The sequence below is a fragment of the Manis pentadactyla genome, chromosome 14, assembly GCF_030020395.1.
Source record: "Manis pentadactyla isolate mManPen7 chromosome 14, mManPen7.hap1, whole genome shotgun sequence".
Taxonomy (NCBI): Eukaryota; Metazoa; Chordata; class Mammalia; order Pholidota; family Manidae; genus Manis; species Manis pentadactyla.
The window spans coordinates 65,538,246-65,561,756 of record NC_080032.1 but is presented as its reverse complement, the minus strand read 5'-3'; positions in this window follow the sequence as shown (position 1 = coordinate 65,561,756).

Genomic DNA, 23,511 nt, shown 5'->3' with positions numbered 1-23,511 from the left:
TGAACTGAAATCTTCTAACCTTTGGGAAACTGAGAAATGAGTAACGGAAAGGTAACCAAGTATACAATGCTAGGTGAGGGATGAATTAAACCCAAACAACGTATTTTCTTCCTTGTGTGTGTAATGTTACTGAAACAAAATCTGGTTGTTTGCAGTTAAGGAATAGTGTCACACCTGAGGATTTGCTGCAGAGAAGTGATAAGCAGAGCTCTCAGGTTTGCAAAGAGGCTCAAATGAACGGCAGCCAAGGGAGAAGGCAAATAGTGGAAGTTAGAGGGAGTTAACAAGGAGAAAAGGGGAGGGGTCAGCTCTCACCCTTTAAGGCACGTACGCAAAAGGTTCTGTGACCACTTTTAGGTGGTTTTACCCTGCCAGACTATGTTAAAATAAGCTTATTTAAAAAAATTTTATGCCAGCTTTTCTTCAAAAACTTAAATTTGTAGACCAGTTACAAAAGCAGAATTTAACATGTTAAAATGTATGAGTCTAAATGTACTAATATTACCCCTTAAAAAGATCGTATAGAGACCAATATATAAGTAAATTCTGAGGCTGTTTAACATAAACTTTTTATTCAGGTCAATAATGTCCTCACCTTAGAGGGAGCTAACCAGGCATTAATAAACTATACTAATCGTTGCACTGTCCTCTTCCCATCTTGACTTGCCCCAAAATCATCTGATCCGGAGCACTTGTTCATTCACCTTGCTCCATGGAAACCCCCAGCTTTCTGAAGCTGCAGAGGTGCAGAGCATAACCAGACCAGTTCTAGTTGATCCCTCAAGGTTCCCCTGATTTTCCAATGTGGCTCAATAAATCCACTCGAACTATCTAGACCTTTGACAAAAAAGGACGTTGGGAATAATTCCTGCCAACACCTAAGGACAACATGAACTCTTGAAATATTTGAGTTTTGTGCCAAGCGCACTACATTATGGACCAAGTAGATAATAGACAGAGCATTGACTAAACAATTAAGTGACCACATTTTAGTCCTAATAATTGAAGCAGATTTGAGTGTGGCTTTTGAAAAACAGGTTCTCACTGTTCTGCCACTTAGATTCTTACAAATTAAACTACATTTTTTCCTTTTAAAGATAATGTCACTAGTATTTTTATAAAATTCTTCATTCTAACAACATGAATTACCAAAAAATTTGAAAACATACTAAATGGTGAGCCATACCCTAGAATCTTAGGAGAATAGCTATTACAAAATAATGGATTCTAGGGAACTCCAGATTTACCGTACTAGACCATACCATGTGCCAATTTTTATATCTTTGATTGCTGCTTGTCTCTGGATGACATTTGGCTGTAAACCATTGGGAATAGGCAAGGAACTGCTAAGAATTAAAGATTGAGTTGGCAGGGTGGACAAGAGCACCTAGTATGTTTGTTGTAAGTACTGGGAAAGAAAGAAAAGGAAGAAATAAAGACTGAAAAGAAAAAGTTGATTCCTGATGTTCATTTTATTTGCTTTTGGAAATTAGCCATTTCTGGAAATGCCATTCATGTACTACTTACACCCAGTTGGTGGGTATTAAGAGTAAAGATGAAAAACCTCAGATGGACAACAGTAAAACCCACAATCATTAAGGAACCAAAGAAAGCCTTGGTTATGTTTTTTTAAAAGATGGACCCTTTGATTGCAAAAATAAAAACTAGCTGTTAAACAAATTTGAATAATAGAAGTACACAATGAAGTGAATCTAGTAACTACTTCTATTCAGTGATAACACTATTAGCAGTTAACTCCTGTCACCACTATATACACAATTTCTACTGATACTTAGTATATTTAATGTGGGTGGTTTTACATGTGAATTTTTACAGGTACAATGTGACAGGATTGTATCTCTTGTGAAAGCTTTATTTTTATGCTTACTATTATATCTTCAACCTCTCTGCATGTCAGAATTCAGAGACAAATATCTATTTGGAAGAATTGTAATTAGTAACTGCATTCAAGATTCCCTATTTTCCTTAAATGAATTTACCAAGGTTGAGATGGTGTCTTAAATATTCTCCATCAAAACATTACTGATTGGACGAACATAAAGTGAACTTCAGATAAACAAGGGAAAGTCTTTTGATTCTTCTAACATCAGTGACTTTGTCCTTCCCTTTCAAAAAACAGCTATCTGTAAAATACTAAATAATCAACCAAGATCGATAACTTTGATATCTTCCCAGACATTTTCATTAAATGACACAGACAACACTTTTTTAAAATTCAAATATAGGAATTGTCATGCATTTTGTTTGGGCACTTGCTTTCTCACTTAAGAATATATCATAGACTAGCACATATAGTGTAGGGGGGGGTCACAGAGAAGGCAAGGAGTGACTATAGCATCTTAACTACGCTGATGGACAGTGACTGCAGTGGAGTGTGTGGGGGGGACTTGATAACATGGGTGAATGTTGAAACCAGTGTTGCTCATGTGAAACCTTCATAAGCCTGTGTATCGATACCTTAAAAACATAGCTGTCCACATCAGTAAATTTAGCTCTGACTCATTTTTAATTGCTGAATAATAGTATATATGATGTACTACAACTCAAAATTTAAGTTGTTTCCACTTTGGTTAATGGCCACTATAAATGATGTTGTTACTAACATTTTGTCATTAAGTAAATACTAAGACCTTTTTAAATTATAAAGAATTGGCTTGAAATGGCAAAGTTTTTGGTTTGGCCATTCCTTTTGTTCGTGCTGATTTCACTTAGTGACATTAATGTCTACTGAAATTGCTACTGGCTCATTTAATAAGCACCACTACATAATAGTGATTTTTAAAAACTACAGTTAATATGTTATTAAAAACTTAAAAAGTACATCATTAATACCCAGAAAGGTGAAAGACTGCTCGTTGAGAATAGAGCTAACAAGTATCGGAGCAAAATTCAGTATTTGTAAATAAAGCTACCCTAAAAGCTTGGAAAAAGTTGCCAAAAAACTTTAGGAGAGGTACAAACCCAATTTGAAGCCTTTGAGTTACCTTGGTTTTGGTCACGGGACCACCACTCGTGTAATAAGAGGAGATAAGGGCAAAAAGAAATAGCAAAATTCACCTGCCAGCCTCCCATCTTTTCACATCCCCTCCTTTCCAAGTCATGGTCTCTCCCTCTTCCTCCCAAAAGAGCAGTTGTTACTTAACAATGTCATATTTTAGTTTTTTATTTTTTATTTTTTAAAATTCACTTTCTCTTTAAGTTTCAGCTTGTATTTCCACCTCAGTTTGTACCTGAGGGGAAAGCAGCTCACTGGGATGAATTTTCCCAACTTCTGAATTTCACAGCCTGGATTCAAAAACTCAGAAGTGGGAGGTGGATAGGGTTTGCTCAGTGATTTCAAGCGTCCAAACCTTGGGGTTAAGGACAAATTTAATTCTGTTCTGAATAATCCTACTAACCAGAAAACTTGGTGGCTACAGGGGATAAAATAGGACCGCGCTGCGAACCCAAAGGTAGAGGCAGACAACTGCCAGACGGAGGCAGGAAAGGGGGAGGGCCTTCAGTAAATATTGCTGGCCTCCCGGGGCCAAGTGCGCTTTGCCTCTAGCGGGAGATAAAGGGAATTTGTTAAATAAAGAAGCCAGTTGCGGCGGACAAAAGCTGCTGGCACAGGAAGTTAGTTCGCCTAAGGCTACCGAAATGGAGGCATTTGAATAGGTTCCTCCGTGTGAGGTTGAAATGGAACCTGATTGAAAAGCAGCAGCTGCTGGTGGCCAGTCTCCTGAAGCGAATCCCGGCTTCTGGGTGGTTGATGGAAACGGTGGTCCTAGAAGAAAGCGTCCTTGAAAATTGTTAAAAGTTTAAGCAGCTGTGAAGCTAATTTAATGCAATGGTAGCATTATCGCCAAGTACAGTCCAAGCAAGCTATCAAACGGGAAAGCTCGCGTTAAGATGCTAGAATCATATTAATTAAATTTAAATGGCACAAAGCATGGGGAACGAGATGGGCCGCGCCAATTCATGCACTAAGGAAAGGGTGCAAGTGGAGTAGAAAGGTGGAGACGTTCGTGTGACCATCTCTGACACGGTATGACAAGGACTGGGGCTGAGAACTTGAGATCGCATTAGGGCCGGGCAGGTTTCCCAAGAAGTAATGTGTGTACTGGACACGGTCACACAGGCTTGCTCTCGGAGACACCGAAGCACCTGCTCTTGGCCACGAAAGTAGCTCTCCATAGCTGGATGAGCAGCTGTGGATTTTATTTTCACTGCTTGGGCAAAATGTATGTGGGGCTGGAAGAGGTGTGACCGATGATGACCAGTTGAACTCATGGATATTGAGTGCCTCTGACCCATAAGCATATTTATTGTTAGACTAAAGAATAGTATTCGGTGCCTCTTGCTTCTTTCATCCTTTTCTGTTTCTGCACACGTGTACTCTATCCACATCTAATAGGTCTTACTGGTTACTAAGTAGTCTATCATTGATGTGCCTTACGTGGGTCACAAATAATTGTTTAACGTAGTCAAAGCGAGTATTCTGGCAATGCAGTGAATGCACGTTACACCAGTTAGCTACATGGCTCCTGTCCGTCCTGCAGCTCTAAATCTTCCCTAATTCTCAGACTCAACCTAGATCCCAGATTTCATTCCTTAAGTCTCTTATCCTCCACTGGCCATTTAATCCTACACTCATACTTCACATTCCCCAAACGGTGAGGTTTGGCAGATTGTTTCACTTTTGTCCAGTGAACCATTAAACACAGTGGCTTAATTTCTGCCAGTTCCCTAATCAATTCCCATCTCATTAGGTCAATTTTTAAAATTTCACTATTCCAAAAGAATAGTGAAAAATAAAGTAAGTTTCAACTTGGAGGAAAATACCTATATAAAAATACATTCATACAGCACTCTCTTACATGGGGAAATAGTGATACATTTTATTCCACGTGATCCTTAAGCTCTACTCCGAGGTTTACTACCATTTACATGTAAAGGAACTGAAGCTGTTAGTTTAAATAACACATCCATCCAGTGTTGGACTGCTTTCCTTTCAGTCTGCGTTGACTGTAACCCCAGTCTCCGTGAAGAAGCTGCCCCATACCTTTTTGATCCACTGTAATCTATTTCCTGTTCTTAACAAGCCATTGCAATAAATCAAGCTAAAATTTCAAAATCACCTGAGTTCATCCTTCGGCACCCTCAAAGATTATTTGTGAATACTTACTAGTTATTGTAAGGTTGGAGGCACCGGAGGGAGGGGTGAGCACGTTGGACACTGATGACGTGCCAAAGTCCCCGGCTGCTGCCCCCTCCCAACCTTTCAGTTATCATGTTTTGCTAAGTGTTGAGGTGAATAAAATAGGCGTGGTGCCTCTCTTCTTGGAGAGAACATAAATGTAATCCTTTGCCCTTAGATATTATCTTGACTCTTCCTAAATGAACATTTATAGCAACTATGTGCCCAGTACTGTAATAACTACTTTAAATGCATTCTCTCACTTAATTTTCATTTTAAAAAATGAGGTATTATTATCCTATTTAGAGGGAGGCTAGAGCAGGAGTCATGACTTCCCAAGGGACACATGTCTCAGAAAAGCCACCTCCATATCACATGATCTTAGCTATACTTCCACACGAAGTTATCTCCTCGACACCTCCATTTGAAGAATATATTTCTAATCGCACTACACCCTTTTTAAAAACAGTCCTCTATTTCGTAGACACGTGAATTGTCTGTCCCCCTTTGCCCCGCACACAGGTTTATGGGTGTCTCCTCCTCTACTAACTGAAGGATTCTCTCGTCAGACTGTTCTGTTCTCAGTCTGCATGCTTTGCTCTTGTTTTTCCCTAGGAGCTCTGTGATTGTTACCACATCTACAATATAAGAGCCTGGAGGGCCCAGATTTCAGACATATCTGACACCTTGGTATCTCCATTGACACTAACCTGATTCTGAGACTCAGTTTCTTCCTAAGATAGGCGCTTAGTAAATGGTAGCCACACTTCTCGTTACAGAAATTTCACTGGCATCTCAAACCTACATATCTCAAATCAAACCCACTATCTCTTTCCCCCACTCCTCTTTCAACATTTTCTTTAATCCTCATAGCCAGAAGTCCTGCTATAACCCTATATTTATGTATTTATGAAGCCATTAAAAAAAAAAAGATGAGGCTGACTGAAGTGCGTAGAAAAAAATTCCATTCTTTTTTAAGGTAAGAAAGGCAAATCATTTTATAAGTTAAGGTGATTCTATTTCTGTCACATACAGAAATAAAATGTGGAAGGATAGATATACACCAAAAAGTACTGGTTATGGCCAGGAAGTAAAATTATAAGGGGATGTTTACTTTCTTTCTCTATTGGAATTTTTTTGGGAACGTATCAGACAAAAATATAAATATGTCTATTTGGGAAGAATTAAGAGTCACCTCGAAGGGGAAGAAATAATTGCCAAATAAAGTAACATTTTTGAAATATGTAAATAGCTCAGATTCTTGTCCTATTGTCTTTGGAAGGCTAGCATCCTGGAACCAGGGCTTTTGAACTACAGATTGATTAGATAGGCTGCTTTGGGCAAAGCCTCAGGGGCAGCATTAAGCTCACCTTGAGGGTCACACTTCCCCCAGTGGTCCTGTTTCTCTGGACTCACCAGTCTCTGCACTGGTCTAGAATATTTGGGGAGTTTCCTACTCATCACCCTACTTTCAAGGACAAAGGAATAGGCGTGCAGACATTACATGTGGTTCAAGATGGAAATCAACATACAATGGCAATTAGATATATACAGATAATGCTTTGTGAACTGAAGGGTCTCCTGAGCTGAACCAGTTGGAGGCCCTGGGAGAAAAAAATCGGGTGAAAATGCTTCCCAGAGTAAATGACACTTGTTTTTTACAAGTGGTTCTAAACCAAGAAGGGAAGGAAGCACGCAGGTGTTGCCAACAGAGCATGCTTAGGCATTGCAGTGGATACCTAATTACAATGGATACCTAGGTACAGATTGCTGAGGAAAACCAGAAAAGAGGTCTGTTGTCATAGGGGTTTAACTGAAAGTATCATTCATCTTGTTTCAGTTAATGCCAAAAACTCAACAGAGTAAATTTTTAAGATCTAATGGACTTTATTAATCAATTCATGATTCAGACAGCATCCCATCTAGCAAATAGAAATTTGCCACAGTGAGCAGCACAAAAGGAAAGGTTTTCAAAGGTGGAGGGAGAGAGGAAATTATTAGCAAAGAATCCATTGTTTTAGGCAAGGTCACCCTCCTAAGGGGAATGGGAGTCTATCAGTAAATTTCCTAGTGCTGACCAGGAAATTCCATGTTGACTGGTTAAAGGTTGCAAGGGATTATAGGGGGCTGAAACTGTTGGGTTAGGTTTAAAGTCTTCATTTGCTGACAACGGGCCCTTAACATTTTGGGCCTATGGTTTTCTTTTGACACAGTTTATCAGCAGGAAGATTTGTGGGAATAAAAATATGAAATAGGGACTTAAACCCAAACCTAAATGTTCTATTAGTAATGTACAGAGAGAAAATGGCCAAATCCATATACTAGTTAATGCCAGAAATTAATGCATTTGTTCAACAAATATTTATTAAACATTGCAATTTGCTATAGACCCCATTCTTTTTTTAATATATTTTTATTTTTAAACTGAAGTATAATTGACAATGTTACAGAAAAAACTGGAAAGCCTGGACTGGATCGCTGATGGAAGAACCAAGCGGCACTCAGAGGTCTTCGAGTGTTGTAATTTTATTTTACACCTGCAGGCTCAGAGGGAGTAATCTCCCAAGGTCTGAGCCCTAAACAAAGGCAAGGAGAGCAATATATATCTTTTTGCTTCCGTATCTGCAACATTTCTACGTGCACAGCAAGTAGGCAGCCAGCAAAGGGAAAAGGAAGTTTGGGGGAGTGGGAGCCTGGAGGAGGGAGGGATGAAGGGGAGGAGGAACCAGGAGTTTTCTGCTGACTTTGCCCAAGAAGAGAAGCAGAAGGGAGTCACCTGAACTATATTGCTGACCTTGTAAATATTTCCCTATCAACAACACTATAGTAGTTTCATGTGCACAATATAATGATTCAGTATTTGTATATATTACAAAATGATTACCATAATAAATCTAGTTAACTTTCGACACCACACATAGTTACAAATTTTTTTTCTCATAATGAGACCATTTAAGAGCTACTTTTTTAGACCTGGTTCTAAGCACTGGAGATACAGCAGTGGGAAAAACAAAACAAAGAAAAGAAAAAAAAACTAGAAGAACATTAGAAACCGCAGATTTGACATTCTAAGTTTTCATGGTGTGTTTTTTACAATATTTTATGACATATCCAAGAAAATTACAGTTTCAAATATTTCAGCTCATTTTCATTCAACATCACACAAAAATCTCGAATCTCTTATAGGGAGAAAACAATGCCATGTTTTTACATCGTGTTGGTAAGGCTTTCTCAGATGAAGGAAGGTTTTAACTTGTATAAAGCAATTATTGATTATAGTCGTTTCAAGGGGGCCTAAACAAGTTGGTACAAGGTAACCATAATTGGTGAAAGCAACCTGCCCATGTGCAAAAGCTGCTAAAATATTTGTCTGGAATAAAGTACTCAAAACTCTTTGCACTGTGTCAGGGAATTAAGGATAGGTGGATAGTCCTAAATTCCTCGTCGATTTATTAACTCTCTAACCAGCAAATGTGGTGATCAGGTGTCTAATCTTATCTTTCTACCTTTTTTTGGCTTAATTGGCTGTTCTTCTAATTTCTCAACATCATTGATTCTCAGCCTTTCATCTTTTCTGATATATTTATTTAAAGCTATAAATTCCCTTAAAGCACAGTTTTACCTGAATCACACGTTTATATATTTTCATAATCACGATGTTCTAAATATTGTCTGCTGTGAATTCTCTGACCAATTCTTTAAAATTAGTTTCAATTTCCCCTTTTTCCTAATTAGATTTTTTAAAATTTCAGTCTTGAGAGTTCTTTATATTTCTAGATACAAGTCCTTTGTCAGATACGAGATTTGCAAGTGTTTTCTCCCAGTCTGTAATTTGTCTTCTCCACCTTAATAAAATCTTGCACAGAGCAAGTTTTTAACTCAGGTGAGATCTAAGTTATCAGCTTGTTCTTGTATAGCTTGTGCTTGTGGTGTCAAGTTGATCATTTTTTAAATTTAGTTTTTCCCCTATTATTAACCTTTGTATTAGTATACTATGTTTGTTACAATTAATGAATCAATATTTTTATATTATTAACTAGAATTTACAGTTTATTCATATTTCCTTTGTTTTTATCTAATATCCTTTGTTTTCTGTGGCAGGGTCCCATCCAGGATATTATGTTCAGTTGCCTCCTTAGGTTTCTCTTGGCTGTGACAGTCTCTCAGACTTTATTTTTAATGGCCTTGACAACTTTGAGGTGTGCTGGTCAGGTATTGTGTAAAATTCCTCTTCATTGAAGTTTGTCCAGTGCTTTTCTCATGATTCGATTAGGATTATGGGATTTTGAGAGGAAGAGCACAGAGGTAAAATCCCATTTCATCACATTATATTAAGAGTATACGTCATCAACATGCTTATCACTGTTCATGCTGGCCTTTGCCACCTGGCTAAAGTAGGGTTTGTCAGGTTTCCCAAACAAGTTATTTTCCCCCCCACCTCCTTTTCCATACTGTATTCTTGGGAAGGAAGTCACTCTGTATACTTAAGGAATGGGGAGTCATGCTCCCCCTCAGTACAGGGTGGAATATTGCCCCCCTCCCAGCCCAATTCATGTTTACCCAGAACCTCAGACTCTGATCTTACCTGGAAATAGAGTCTTTGCAGATGCAATTAGTTAAGATGAGGTCATACTGAATTAGTGTTGGCCCTAATCCAGGGACTAGTGCCCTTATAAGATGAGAAAACAGGCACACAGAGACACACAGGCAGCTGTGTGATGACACCGGAGGAGATCGAGGGATGCATCTACAGGCCAATACTAAGAACTGTCAGCAAGGACCGGAGGCTGGAAGACACAAGCAAGGATTCTTCCTTAGAGTCTTCAGAGAAAGCATAGCCCTGTAATGCTTTGATTTTGGACTTTTAGCCTCCAAAATTGTGAGAGAATAAATTTAGTTTTTTAGCCACCCAATTTGTGGCCATTTGACACAGCCCCCCTAAGAAACTAAATATAGCCTCCTCTGGAGTATCTACAAAATTGATTTGGAATTCTTTTGCACAGGAGATTTGTCTCCCCTATTTATTAATTTATTTAATCATTTATTTGTAATAGTATAGACTTGGCCATGGGGTTTTTTAGTTGAGGCATAATTTACATATAGTAAAATTTACCAGTTAAAACAAGTTTTTAACGTTTTGTTCTGAAAGAGTAGATTAAGACGAAGTTGTAAAGAAATATACAAGGAAATCCAAGGCAACCTACCCCCAGCCTCTCAAATAATAACATCTTATACACTATACTATAATATGAAAACCAGGAAATTGGCCTTGAAACAATTCGTAGAACTTATTCAGATTGCACTAGTTATGCGTGCACTCATTTGTGTGTGTATGTGCGCATAGCGCATGGTTTCATCGCATGTATAGACTTGCATAACCATCACCACAAATAACTTGACTGTACCATGACCACAGGGTACCCTCATGCCCACCCAGTGACAGCCATACCCATCTTCTCTCCCCACCCCCATCTCTAAACCCCTAGCTACCCCTAACCTGAATTCCATCCTTATAATTATGTATTTTACAAGTGTTACATACATGAAGTCATGAAGCATGTCTCCTTTTGAGTTGGCATTTTCACTCAGGATAACTTCTTTGCAGTTCACCAAGCTATATGTACTAACTCATTCCTTGGTAGTGTGAAGTAGTATTCCATGGTATGGTTGTAGCACAATTTAACCAATCACTCACTGAAGGACATTTGGGTACTTTCCAGGTTTTGGTTTTTACAAGAAAGCTGCTATGAGCATTCATGTACATCATTTCGCTGGGATAATTGCCCAAGGGTAGATTACCGGGTCATGTGATAAATCCATTTTTAGTTTCGAAAGTAACTGCCAAACTATTTTCCAGAGTGGCTTTACCATATTACATTCCTACCAGTAACATATATATTCACTATTACAAAGAAAAATGAACCTTCGTGCCTACCTCACACAATGCACAAAAATTAATTTGAGCTAGATTATAGACCTAAACTTAAAAGCTTAAGTCATAAACATTTTAGAGGAGAATATCTTTGTGATTTAAGGGTAGGCAAAGTTATCTTACATAATAAAATGCAATCACACAAAATATAAATTAGAATTTATGTATTTTATTTGTTTACATTTTGTTAAGGATTTTTTCATCTATGCTTATTATGGATACAGGTTGAAAATATTTTTCTTATAATCACTGTCAGGTTTTGCTATCAGAGTTATAACTCTCAGAACACTGGGAGGTATTCCTTCCTAGCAGAGCTTGTGTGAAATTGGTATTATTTTTTTCTTTAAATAGTTGATAGAATTCATTCTTCAAGTCATCTGTACCTGGAGTTTGTGGAGCAATTTTTGATAATCAGTTCAATTTATTTGATAGATAAAAGGCCAGTCAGATAGGTTATCTTATGTTCATTTGGTAATTTGTGCCTTTAAAGGAATTTTTCCATTTCATCAAAATGTTCAATTTGATATAAAATTACTCATACAACTCTGTATTATCCATTTAATGTATGTAGGATATTTTATAAGCCCAGCATATTGTTTAGATTGGTAAATGCTCCATGTTCACTTGAAAATAATGTGCATTGTTCATTCATTGGGTATAACATTCTATAGTGCAATTTAGATAAAGATGTTTGTTATATTGTTCATATCTTCTGTATACTTGATTTTTGTGTAGTTGTCTTTTATTGAGAGGTGATGGTTAAAGTCCAAATATTTTATGTCTCTTTATTTTGTTATATCCATTTTTACTTCATATATTCTTTTTTTATAGGGTTTTTAAAAATTGAAGAGTTTTACATTGTATATTTCCAAAAAGCATAGTTGACATACAGTATTATATTAGTTTCAGGTGTACAGCAGAGTGATTTGATAATTGTATATGTTACAAAACTCTCATCACAATGAGTGTAGTCATTTGTCACCATATAAAGTTAATATAATATTACTGAATATATTCCCTATGCCATACTTTAAATCCCCATGGCCTATTTATTTTATATAACTGGAAGTTTGTACGTCTTAATCCCCTGTACCAATTTTGTCCATCCCCCCTCCTCCCTCCCTCACTTCTGCCAACCATCAGTTTTTTCTCTGTATATATGAGTCTGTTTCTTTTTGTTTGTTTGTTTGTTCATTTGTTTCTAGATTCCATATGTAAGTGAAATCATATGGTATTTTTCTTTCTTTGTCTGAATTATTTCACTTAGCATAATACCCTCAAAGCCATCTTTGTTATTGCAAATGGCAAGATTTCATTCTTTTTTATAGCTGAATAATATTCCATTGTACCTATATACCACTTCATCTTTATCCATTCATCTATTGATGGACACTTAGGTTGCTTCCACAGCTTGACCATTATATAATGCTGCAATAAACATACGGGTGCATATATCTTTTCAAATTAGTGTTTTCATTTTCTTTGGTAAATACCCAGGAGTGGAATTACTGGATCACATGGTGTTTCTATTTTTAATTTTTTGAGGAACCTCCATTCTCTTTTACATGTGGCTGTACCAATTTACACCCCCACTAACAGTGCATGAAAGTTCCCTTTTTTCTACATTTTTGATAGTGATTGTTATTTCTTGTCTTTTTGATAGTAGCCATTCTGACTGGTGTAAGGTGATATTTCATAGTGGTTTCAATTGGCATTTCCCTGATGTAACAATGTTGAGCATCTTTTCATGTGTCTATTGGCCATCCATATGTTTTCTCTGGAAAAATATCTAGTTAGGTCTTCTGCCCATTTTTTAATTGGCTTATTTATTTATTTATTGGTGTTTAGTTGCACGAGTTCTTTATATATTTTGAATATTAACCTTTTATCAGACATATTATTTGCAAATATCTTCTCCCATTCAGTAGGTTGCCTTTTCTTTTTTTTTTATTTAAAATCTTGTTTAGGCGTTAAGAATTCTTTTTTTAAAATTCTTTTTTATTATTTATTTATTTATTTTTATTGAAGGGTAGTTGATACACAGTATTACATTAGTTTCAGGTGTACAACACAGTGATTCAACATTTATATACATGATAATTCTAGGTACCAGCTATCACCATACCAAGTTGTTACACTATTTTGACTATATTCCTTATGCTATACATTACATCCCGGTTACTTATTTATTTTACAATTGGAAGTGCATGTATATATATATATATTTTTTTTGTGAGGGCATCTCTCATATTTATTGATCAAATGGTTGTTGACAACAATAAAATTCTCTATAGGGGGGTCAATGCTCAATGCACAATCATTAATCCACCCCAAGCCTAATTTCCGTCAGTCTCCAATCTTTTGAAGCTTAATGAACAAGTTCTTACATGGAGCACAAATTCTTACATAGTGAATAAGTTACATGGTGAACAGTGCAAGGGCAGTCATCACAGAAGCTTTCAGTTTTGCTCATGCATTATGAACTATAAACAGTCAGTTCAAATATGAATATTCATTTGATTTTTATACTTGATTTATATGTGGATACCACATTTCTCTCTTTATTATTATTATTTTTAATAAAATGCCGAAGTGATAGGTAGATACAAGATAAAGGTAGAAAACATAGTTTAGTGTTGTAAGAGAGCAGATGTAGATGATCAGGTGTGTGCCTGTAGACTATGTGTTAATCCAAGCTAGACATGGGCAATAAAACATCCACGTATGCAGAAGATTTCTCTCAGAACGTGGGGTGGGGGGTTCTAAGCCTCATCTCTGTTGACCCCCATTTTCTCACCTGATGGCCCCCCTGCGACTGTGCCTGTCTTAGGTTGTTCCTCCCTTGAGGAATCTTACCCGTCTCTGGCTAACCAGTCATCTTCCGGGGCCATACAGGGAAATGTAAAGTTGATCAGTGAGAGAGAAGCCTTATTGTTTGAAAAGGTTAGCTTTTTACTTCTTTGCATATTTATGCCCTGTGGCTTCTATGCCCAGTATTTGTCTTGAGGTGTCTTTACCCCTTGGAAGAATTATGATACTCGGTAAATTCGATATATGGCACGAATTCTATTTAAGGGTTGTAATTAGGAAGGAAGAAGAAAAGCTATAGAAGTAGCAGACGGAAGAAAACCTGGGGAGATTGATTATTTCTTTGACATATCTTCTTGTAGAGTAACTTCAGCATGTATAGTTTTTAAACTACTAAGTAAATTGTGCACACACATTAACATAGTAGGAGTACAGTTACATAACCAAAGCATACCTGTAATTACCAGCCATCTCCAGTGAAACCAAGAAAACCAGTTAGGCACCTTAGGCATTTGTGAAAACTTATCTATGATATGGTGGATAATGTCCAACTGAACTTGAACAGTCTGAGAGAATTCAGATAAATTAAAACAACCCATTCCTGGGGACTGTTCACATCCCATATGTTCTTTTAACAGTAAATAGTCTGTAGTTGTAAGATTTTGGACTGCTACAATTTGCACTTCTCCTAATTCTTGGTTGAGTTCCAACCGTATAGATCCAGTCAAATTTGCTGTTTTACTGTATGCACAGGCCAGCTTAGATATCTCCTTCTTCATTCCCATGGCAAGTCCAGGAGCTGGTGGGATGAGTGCATCTACAGCTGTAGCAGTGCATGGATCTTTGTTGGGGTTTTTTGATGATCATCTTCTGGCATGAGTCTTCCAGAGAGTGCTGATGTTGAAAGTTCTTTTTCATATCGTATCTTAGTTCATTTTCGGGGATTGCCTTTTCATTTTGTTGATAATTTTCTTCACTGTGCAAAAGTCTCTTAGTCTGATGTAGTCCCAATTGTTTATTTTTGCATTTGTTTCTCTTGCCTGAGGAGGAAAATACAAAACAAAACAAAACAAGACAAAATGAAAGGAGGAGACAGATCCAGAAAAATACTGCTTAGGCTGATGTCTGAAAGTTCACTACCTATGTTGTCTTTTAGGAGTTTTATGGTTTCAGGTCTTACATTTAGGTCTTTAATCCCTTTTGAGTTTATTTTGGTGTATGGTGTGAGAAAGTGGTCCAGTTGCATTCTTTTACATATAGCTTTCCAGTTTTCCCAACACCATTTATTGAAGAGACTGTCATTTTGCCATTGCACATTCTTGCCTCCTTTGTCATAGATTAATTGACCATATAGGTGCAGGTTTATTTCTGGGCTCTTTACTCTGTTCCATTGATTTATGTGTCTATTCTTATGCCAGCACCAAACTGCTTTGATTACTATAGCTTTATAATATAGTTTGAAATTAGAGGGTATAGTACCTCGGCTTTGTTCTTCTTTCTCAAGATGCTTCGGCCATTCAGGATCTTCTGCGGCTTTATACAAATTTTAGGATTATTTTTTCTAGTTCTGTGAAAAATGCCATTGGTATTTTGATAGGGATTGTATTGAATTTGTAGATTTCTTTGGGTAGTATGGCCACTGTAAAATTCTTTCAGTCCATGAGTATGAAATATCTTTCCATTTATGTATGTCATCTTTAATTTTTTCATCAGTATCTTATAGTTTTCAGAGTACAGGTCTTTCACTTCCTCTGGTAAATTTATTCCTACATACTTTATTCTTTTTGAAGTAATCGTAAATGGGATTGTTTTCTTCCAGGATAAATCATGTTAGGGCACAAAACTAGCATCAATAAATTTAAGATTGAAATCATAACAAGTAATTTTTCCAACCACAATCCTATGAAACTAGGTATCAATTACAAGAAAAAGACAAAAATCATAAAGGCGTAGTAGCTAAACAACATGCTACTAAACAACCAATGGGTCAAAGAAGAAATCAAAGAAGAAATTAAAAAATACATACAGACAAATGAAAATAGAAACACAATGATTCAAAAATCTTTGGGACTCACTGTTCATCTCTGGAACATTCCTGCACTCCCTCCTTGAGTGTGTACTTTGTTTTACTAAACTACTCTGCTGCTCACTTCTCAGGCATGCCTGGAAATCTGCTTTGAGTATGTTCTTTTGCTTTATTAAACTACTTTTTGCTTGTATCTACTTGACCTGCTCATGGATTCTTACAAGGAAGGAAATAATAAAGATCGGATTGAAAATAAATGAAATAAAGATTTAAAAAATCAAAAGATCAATGAAACTAGGAGCTGGTTCTTTGAAAAGACAAAATTGACAAACCTTTAGCCAGACTCATCAAGAAAAAGATAAAGGTCTTCAATAACTGATGTTGGGAAAACTGGACAGTTACATGCAAGGGAATGAAACAATTGCTGTCTAACTCCATACACAAAAGTAAACATGAAATGGATTAAAGACCTAAATGTAAGCCACAAAACTGTAAATCTCTTAGAAGAAAACATAGGCAAAATCTGTTGAATGTAAGCACGAGCAATTTTTTCCTGGACATATCTCCTCAGGCAAGGGAAACAAAAGCAAAAGTGAACAAGTGGGACTACCTCAAGCTAAAAAGCTTCTGTACAGCACAGGACACCATCAGCAGAACAAAAAGGCAACCTACAGTATGGGAGAATATATTTGTAAATGACTCATCTAATAAGGGGTTAACATCCAAAATATATGAAGAACTCATGCACCTCAACAACCATAAAACAAATAACCCTATTAAAAACTGGGCAGAAGACCTGAACAGATATTTCTCTAGAGAAGAAATACAGATGGCCGACAGGCACATGAAAAGATGCTCCACATCACCAATCATTAGGGAAATGCAAATCAAAACCACAGTGAGATGTCACCTCACACCAGTCAGACTGGCCACTATCTAAAAGACAAAAAATAACAAGTGCTGGCAAGTATGTGGATAAATTGGAACCCTCCTACACTGTTGGTGGGAATGTCAGTTGATGCAGCCACTGTGGAAAGCAGTATGGAGGTTCCTCAAAAAACTAAAAATAGAAATACCATTGGTCCCAGTAATTCCACTTCTAGGAATTAACCCGAAGAAAACAAAATCTCTGATTTGAAAAGATATATGCACCCCTAAGTTTATTGATGCATTGTTTGCAATAGCCGAGATATGAAAGCAACCTAGGTGTCCATCAATAGATGAATGGATAAAGAAGATGTCATAGAATATTATTCAGCATAAAAAAAGAAAAAAATCCTGCCATTTGCAACAACATGGATGGACCTAGAAGGTATTATGCTCAGTGAAATAAGCCAGGTGGAGAAAGACAAATGCCATATGATTTCACTTATTTGTAGAATGTAAAAACAAAACAAAACAGAATGAACAAAATAGCAGTAGATTTATGGACACTGAGAAGTGACTAGTGGATACTATAGGGGAGGGGTTGGGGTGGATAGGTGGAGGTTGAGGAGGATAAAGGGGCAGAAAAATTTTCAATTATAAGGTGGTCACAGGGATAGTAGTACAGTTTGGACAATATAGTCAATGATTCTGTAACATCTTCCTACATTGACAGATAGTAACAGGACTAGTAGGGGTGAGGATTTAATAATATAGGTAACTGTTGAACAACTGTGTTGTATACTTGAAACCAATGTAAGATTGTATATAACTATACTTTAATTTTACAAAATGATGTCTCTGTGATTTATCCACATTGTTGCATGTAGCTGGACTTCATACACTTTCATTGGAATATGGAGTACCTCTATGTGAATACACCAAATAGATCATAAGATCATAATTTACCTAAGGGGGAAAAACAATTCCTTTAAACATTTCTTATAAGGCTGGTTTGTAGTGGTGAATTCCTTTAACTTTTGTTTTTCTGGGAAACTCTTTATCTCTCCTTCAATTCTGAATGATACCCTTTACAGGTAAAGCATTCTTGGTTATAGGTTTATTCCTTTCAGGACTTTGAATAGATCATGCCACTTCCTTTTAGCCTGTAAAGTTCTGCTGAAAATCAGCTGATAGCCTTATATGGTTTCACTTGTAGGTAACTAGTTGCTTTTTCTTGCTGCTTTTAAGATTCTCTCTTTAAATTTAATATTTGACCTTTTTTTTTTTTGACATTTATAGTATGTGTCTTGGAGTGGACCTCCTTAGATTCAACTTCTTTGGTGATGTCTGTGCTTCCTGGACCTGTATGTCTGTTTCCTTCCCCAGGTTAGGGTAGTTTTCAGCTATTATTTCTTCAAATAAGATATCTACCCCTTCTCTCTCTCTTGTCCTGTGACTCCTATCATACAAATGTTATTATGCTTGGTATTGACCTAGTAGTCCCTTAACCGGTCCTCTTTAAATTTTTTTTCTGCTCAGCTTGACTGTTTTCCACTACTGTGTTTTCCAGATTGATAACCCATTCTTCTGTATCCTCTATTTTGCTGTTGATTCCCTCTAGTGTACTTTTTCATTTGTTATTGTATTCTTCAAGTCTTATTTGTTTTTATATTTTCTATCTCTTTGTTTAAGTCCCGCCTGAGTTCATCCACTCTTTTCTCAAGTTAAGTGAGCATCTTTATGAGTATTAATTTGAACTCTTGAACTCTTTTCAGGTAGATTGCTTATCTCTCTTTCATTTAGTTCTTTTTCTGAGGTTTCATCTTGTTTTATCATTTGGAACATATTCCTCTGTTGCCTCATTTTGCTTGGTGTTCTGTGTTTATTTCCATGAATTAAGTGGAACAGCTACCTCTCCGGGTCTTGAAGGAGTGGCCTTGTGGAGGAATGTCCCCTGGGTAGGTTACCTAGCAGTACTGGCTGGCTGGAGTTGGAGCAGGTGCTGGCTAGGGTGGTCCATGCCGGGATTGCCCTGGTGGGACAATGGGAGTTGGAGGGGACACTGGGATTAGTGGGCACCCAGAGGGGTGGCTGGAGTGGGTGCCATCTGGGTGTGTTCAGAGGTGCTTTTACCTGGGCCACATTGGCAAGATGCTTGGAGCTGAAGTGAGCTCAGGGCAAGGGTACTATTGTATGCTGTGCTGGGGCCACCTTGGGGAGATAGCTGGAGCTGTTGTAGAGCCTTCGGTGGCAGCCCTAGCAGGCCACTAGAGTGCCTAGACCCTATCCCCATCTGTGCTTTCAAAGTGGAAGGGAACATAAATAATCTTCCCAGTGCCTCTAACCTCAGAGAGGTTTCTAGTATTTTCCTCACTGTTTGGCAGATGCTCTGGATTAGTAAATGGATTTCCTTCACTTACAGTCTAGTTGTCCCTTAAACTGACATTTTTTGCTGTGCTAAGGGTGGGAAAAATTTTTTTGTGTGTGTCCCTCAGTGATATCCCTCCCTATGTCAGTTCCGAACATCAGGGCTGAGTTCCAAGTGTTCCTGTATCTCTCTCTCCTGCTATTATCTGTGTGGTCCCTCTATCCTTCTTTGTGCAGAAATGTTCAATCAGCCCTCACTTTTCCAGGAGGAATTGCTCTATATGTAGGGGTAGATTTGGTGTGTCCACAGGATAAGGTGAGTTCAGGTCTTCCTATGTTGCTATCTTGAATGCCACCTACTTCGTATGTTCTTTTCTTTTTTTACTTCATATGTTCTTAAAAAGTTTTGATCTAAGCACATTTGATCCAAGACTGAGGTGTTAGGTCTTCCTGATGTGTTGATTCATTTTTTCATCTCTTAAGAATCATATTATCCTCAAATTGTTCTATTTTAATACTCTTTTCTTGAAGTTATATATATATATATATATATATATATATATATATATATATATATGTAATTTTCTTTTTATTTTGGAATCATTAATATACAATTACATGAGCAACATTGTGGTTACTAGATTCCCCCCATTATCAAGTCCCCACCACATACCCCATTACAGTCACTGTCCATCAGCATAGTAAGATGCTATAGAGTCACTACTTGTCTTCTCTGTGCTATACTGCCTTCCCCATGACCCCCTACATTATGTGTGCTAATCGTAATGCCCCTTATTCCCTTTATCCCTCCCTTCCCACCCAACGTCCCCAGGCACTTTCTCTTTGGCAACTGTCAGTCCATTCTTGGGTTCTGTGAGTCTGCTGCTGTTTTGTTCCTTCAGTTTTTGCTTTGTAGTTATGCTCCACAGATGAGTGAAATCATTTGGTACTTACCTTTCTCCACCTGGCTTATTTCACTGAGCATAATACCCTCTAGCTCCATCCATGTTGTTGCAAATGGTAGGATTTGTTTTCTTCTTATGGCTGATTAAGATTCCTTTGTGTATATGTACCACATCTTCTTTATCCATTCATCTACTGATGGACACTTAGGTTGCTTCCAATTCTTGGCTATTGTAAATAGTGCTGTGATAAACATAGGGGTGCATCTGTCTTTTTCAAACTGGAGTGCTGCATTCTTAGGGTAAATTCCTAGGAGTGGAATTCCTGGGTCAAATGGTAAGTCTATTTTGAGCATTTTGAGGAACCTCCATACTGCTTTCCACAATGGTTGAACTTGTTTACATTCCCGCGAGCAGTGCAGGATGGTTCCCCTTCCTCCACATCCTTGCCAGCATTTGTTGTTCCTAGTCTTTTATATGTTGGCCATCCTAACTGGTGTGAGGTGATATCTCATTGTGGTTTTAATTTGCATTTCCCTGATGATTAGCAATGTGGAGAATCTTTTCATGTGCCTGTTGGCCATCTGAATTTCTTCTTTGGAGAATTGTCTGTTCATATCCTCTGTTCATTTTTTAATAGGGTTATTTGCTTTTTGGGTGTTGAGGCATGTGAGTTCTTTATATATTTTGGATGTTAACCCCTTGTCGAATATGTCATTTACAAATATATTCTCCCATACTGTAGGATGCCTTTTTGTTCTGCTGATAGTTTCCTTTGCTGTACAGAAGCTTTTTAGCATGATGTAGTCCCATTTGTTCATTTCTGATTTTGTTTCCCTTGCCTGAGGAGATGCAATCAGGAAAAAGTTGCTCATGTTAATATTTGGGAGATTTTTGCCTATGTTGTCTTCTACGAGTTTTATGGTTTCATGACTTACATTCAGGTCTTTGATCCATTTTGAGTTTACTTTTGTGTATGGGGTTAGACAATAATCCAGTTTCATTCTCTTGCATGTAGCTGTCCAGTTTTGCCAGCATCAACTGTTGAAGAAGCTGTCATTTCCCCATTGTATACCCATGACTCCTTTATCGTATATTAATTGACCATATATGGTTGGGTTTATATCTGGGCTCTCTAGTCTGTTCTATTGGTCTATGTGTCTGTTCTTGTGTCAGTACCAAATTGTGTTGATTACTGTGGCTTTGTAATAGAGCTTGAAGTCAGAGAGCGTAATGCCCCCCCACTTTATTCTTCCTTCTCAGGATTGCTTTGGCTATTCAGGGACTTCTTGAAGTATATTTTATCTGAAATCTATTTACCTGAGATTCCATCCTATTTTGAACCCATGACAATCAAATTTTCAACATCATTCCACCAAAACTGTGCTTTGTTGAGAACTTGTTTAGGTCTGTTCCAGCTGCCATAACAAAAACACCATTTGGGGTGACTTTTACAGCAGAAATTTATTTTTCACTTTCTGGAGGCTGAGAAGTCCAAGATCGAGTCACTGGCAGTTTCAGTGTTTGATGACCACCTGTGTCTTTGTTCATAGACTATCATTTTTTTGCTGTAATCTCACATGGGTGAAGGGGAAGGAAACTTTCTCAGGGAGCTTTTGTAAAGACACTAATCCCATTCATGATAACTCCACCTTCATAACTTAATCATTTCACAAAGGCCCCACCTCTTAATACCATCACCTTGGAAGTTAAGACTTCAGCATATGGATCTGGGGGAAATAAACGTTCAGACCGTGAAAGAACTACAGGCCTTTGGCAGAGAGCACAGGATCTGGGGTGAGGTGGGATAACTGAAGAATTGGGGCCATGTATGTTCAACTTTGCTAGATAAAGCCCCTGCTTTCTAAAGTGGTAGTACAACTTTACACTTTTATTAGCAGTAAAGACAGTTCCCATTTTTGTATATTTGCCTATGGTTGTGATTTACAGGTATTTAAAGATTTGCCAACCTCTAGAAGGCATGACAACAAAAGAAAAATAGATGAACTGGACTTAAATTTTTTTAAAACTATCTTAACTGTGGTAGTCTGAATGTTTGTGACCCCCAAAATTTGTATGTTGAAATCCTAATGCTGAATGTGATGGTATCTGTTGGTGGGGACTTTGTGATATAAGGTCATGAAGGTAGAGCCCTCATGAATGAGATTAATGCCCTTATAAAAGATGCCCAGGTGAGCTCCCCTGCCCCTTCCTCCATGTCAGGATACAGCAAAAAGGCCAACCAAGATGGCCCTCATCCAACTCAGCTGACACACTGATCTCAGACTTCTCTCTCCAGATCAGAACTGTGAGAAATAAATTTGTTTTTTATGAGCTATCCAGTCTGTGATATTTTGTTAAAGCAGCCCAAATAGACTAAGACCTTAACTATATCTAAATGTCCATTACAGGTAGTGTTAATTTTATTTACATTGTTATGAAACAGATCTCCAGAACTTTTTCATCTTGCAAATGTGAAACTCTATACCCATTAAACAACAATTTGTCTTTTCCTCATCCACCATCTCCTGGTAACCAGCATTCTACTTTGTTGCTATGAATTTGAAGACTTTAGATACCTCATACAAGTAGAGTCATACAACATTTATCTTTTTGTGACACCTTATTTCACTTAACATAATGGCTTCAAGATTCATCCATGTTGTAGCATGTGACAGGATTTCCTTTCTTTTTGAGGCTGAATAATATTCCCTTTTGTGTGTGTGTGTGTACATATATATACACATATATAACATTCTGTTTACCCACCCACTGGTGGAGATTTCGGTATGTTACTTCCACTTTTTGGCTGTTGTGAATAGTGCTGCTATGAACATGTGTGTGCAAATTATTATTTTGGATATACATCCATAAGTAGGATTGCTGCATCATGCAGTGTTCTATTTTTAATTTCTTAAGGAACCTATTTGCAAAGCATATATCTGATAAGAGACTTTTATGAGACTACATAAAGAACTCTTACAACTCAATAGAAGTAATAAATAACAAATAAAATCTCAAGGAACCCAATTAAACAGTCAAAGGACTTGAATAGACATTTCAGCAAAGAAGATATATAATGGCCAATAACCACATAAAAAGATGTTCAATATGGTTGTTAGGGAAATGTAAATCAAAATCACATTGAGATACCATTCCACACCTACTAGGATGAACAAAATTAAAAAATTAGATATTAACAAGCATTGTTGATGATGTGTAGAAATTTGAGCACAATAATTAATCTACTTACTCAATTATGTTGAATATTTGCATAATATTCCACAAGATGTTTCAAACTATTTTTACTAGTTTCCTATCAGAATACTTACATTTTTATATCACTCTTTTCATTAGTTTTAATCTTTTTATTAAACAGGTTTATTTTTAGATAATCTGTACATTACAA